At 57.4% G+C, this 2730-nt stretch overlaps 1 non-coding gene across 1 annotated transcript in view; it reads left to right on the top strand.

Moving 5' to 3' along the window:
- Positions 1–1664: 1664 nt before the first annotated feature.
- Positions 1665–2730, top strand: part of LOC124732137 — a 1909-nt gene continuing 843 nt past the window's right edge. The window contains exon 1 of the ribosomal RNA XR_007008566.1: positions 1665–2730. This exon is cut by the window's right edge and continues 843 nt beyond it. This is a non-coding gene — a ribosomal RNA (small subunit ribosomal RNA).

Raw genomic sequence — 2730 nt, 5'->3', positions numbered from 1 at the left:
TTGCAAGTCTTGCTCACTTTCCACATGCTCCTGCTGTACACTGTAATGTGGATGGCAGCAGGACGTACATGCCGCCCCTCCCCACGTCCCCACCTTGCCCCCTGCCTTCGCAAGCTGGTTGGTGAGAAGTTTGCATGTTCAATGCCCTTCGCATGCGACGTACTCAGGCTACGTTGTGGTGCGGCCTGTGTCAACTGTCCGCTGATGTCGTACGCGTGAACCACAATCTGTACTGCACATTCGTCCTTATGTACTGAATGATACATCGTGGCACATGTGTGACCGCACAACGACTGCGCCCAAAAACGGCGGACCATACAGTGCAAATATTGTGCACGCAGCTACGTGTCGTCTCCCTATGAGAGCTGGATTGCAGTGTGGTACGCCATAGAGACGTGTGGGAGGAACGGACGCCGTGGATGGCGATCAGCATGAGCTGTCTGTTGATGTATTCGGACCTAGTCGTCTCTCCTCACACACCGTGATGGCATGGTGCACCGCGTTCCATATCTGCGACATGCTACAGAGGCCGGTTGACAGTCGTTCGAGCAATGGACATCGCATACGTACGGGGGCCACCTTCCACGTATTGTCTAGGCGTGCACATTTTGTTGCGTGTATGTGGGCAGACGTAGTGTGGCGTGACACCTGACACAGGCATGCAATAATCGTTGAAGTTGCAAATGGCGATGGACGCCTGCGTTTTCTGGTGAAGTTACGCAAATGAACAAATGGTAACCTGTTGTGGTGCGGTTGTTCTCGCTAGGGGTGAATCGGTGATGGCGACGATAGGTTGAGGTACTAACCGGTTGTTCCAGCGATACCCACCATGCCGACGAAACTGAACGGCATCTGGGTGTGAAGCGATACGCGGCGGTGGCTGGGTGGGACCGTCCCCGGCCGGTGAGGGGGCGCCTCCCGGCGTGCTGGCCGCGCGGTGCGTGGGCGCACGCGCTACAGCCGGCTGGTGGGGGCGGCCAGTGGCAGGCGCGCCGGCCGACGGACGCGGCAGGCGTCGCAGCTGCGCGCCGGCGCACCCTGCGCGCGGCGCCGTGCGGCCAAAGTAGGTCCTCGCGGGCCCGGTGCGAAGCGCGGTGGACATCTTCAGTGTGCTGGTCCGATTGAGGACTGTGTGCGTTGAGGATGCGCCGCCGCCCGGCGCTCGGCGCCGCGACGCCGTCTGCTGCTCGGTCGCCCCAGCGGTTCTCGCTGGTGGTTTGTATCGCAGCTGTGCGGATGTGTTGGCGCGTGCGCTGTGCTGGGAGAGTTCGCTTCGGCACCCAAGTGGGGCTTTTGTCCTTCTGTGGCGCTGGCGTTGGAGCTGCCGGTCACCGTAGGTGGCGCGTGTTGTCTCCCGCCGGCAATGCCACGACAGCACGCTCCCGGGCCTCTGTCGGCAGCGGCAAGCTCAGTTGGGAGCACGGGTGGTCGCACCGAAAGCGTCTACTCGCCTAACTCCGGGCGATTGCGCCTCTCTCGAACCCGACCAAGTACTTGGGACGGCGCTGCGCGCCGCCGGGACCTGAGAGGGTTTCGAGGTGTATTGTGCAGGGGAGCTCAGCCTCCTCCTGTTTGCAGAATGATTGAGCGGACGCTTGCGTGTTCGCGCGGGCCCCCGGGACACACTCCCGGGCGGCCGGCTGCTCAGCTCTAGTTGACGCAGCTCCCTGGTTGATCCTGCCAGTAGTCATATGCTTGTCTCAAAGATTAAGCCATGCATGTCTCAGTACAAGCCGCATTAAGGTGAAACCGCGAATGGCTCATTAAATCAGTTATGGTTCCTTAGATCGTACCCACGTTACTTGGATAACTGTGGTAATTCTAGAGCTAATACATGCAAACAGAGTCCCGACCAGAGATGGAAGGGACGCTTTTATTAGATCAAAACCAATCGGTCGGCTCGTCCGGTCCGTTTGCCTTGGTGACTCTGAATAACTTTGGGCTGATCGCACGGTCCTCGTACCGGCGACGCATCTTTCAAATGTCTGCCTTATCAACTGTCGATGGTAGGTTCTGCGCCTACCATGGTTGTAACGGGTAACGGGGAATCAGGGTTCGATTCCGGAGAGGGAGCCTGAGAAACGGCTACCACATCCAAGGAAGGCAGCAGGCGCGCAAATTACCCACTCCCGGCACGGGGAGGTAGTGACGAAAAATAACGATACGGGACTCATCCGAGGCCCCGTAATCGGAATGAGTACACTTTAAATCCTTTAACGAGTATCTATTGGAGGGCAAGTCTGGTGCCAGCAGCCGCGGTAATTCCAGCTCCAATAGCGTATATTAAAGTTGTTGCGGTTAAAAAGCTCGTAGTTGGATTTGTGTCCCACGCTGTTGGTTCACCGCCCGTCGGTGTTTAACTGGCATGTATCGTGGGACGTCCTGCCGGTGGGGCGAGCTGAAGGCGTGCGACCGCCTCGTGCGTGCTCGTGCGTCCCGAGGCGGACCCCGTTGAAATCCTACCAGGGTGCTCTTTATTGAGTGTCTCGGTGGGCCGGCACGTTTACTTTGAACAAATTAGAGTGCTTAAAGCAGGCAAGCCCGCCTGAATACTGTGTGCATGGAATAATGGAATAGGACCTCGGTTCTATTTTGTTGGTTTTCGGAACCCGAGGTAATGATTAATAGGGACAGGCGGGGGCATTCGTATTGCGACGTTAGAGGTGAAATTCTTGGATCGTCGCAAGACGAACAGAAGCGAAAGCATTTGCCAAGTATGTTTTCATTAAT

This window comes from Schistocerca piceifrons, unplaced genomic scaffold (genome assembly GCF_021461385.2).
Source record: "Schistocerca piceifrons isolate TAMUIC-IGC-003096 unplaced genomic scaffold, iqSchPice1.1 HiC_scaffold_1322, whole genome shotgun sequence".
Lineage (NCBI taxonomy): Eukaryota > Metazoa > Arthropoda > Insecta > Orthoptera > Acrididae > Schistocerca > Schistocerca piceifrons.
The sequence above is the reverse complement of the archived record's forward strand: the minus strand, read 5'-3'. Positions and strand labels throughout refer to the sequence as shown.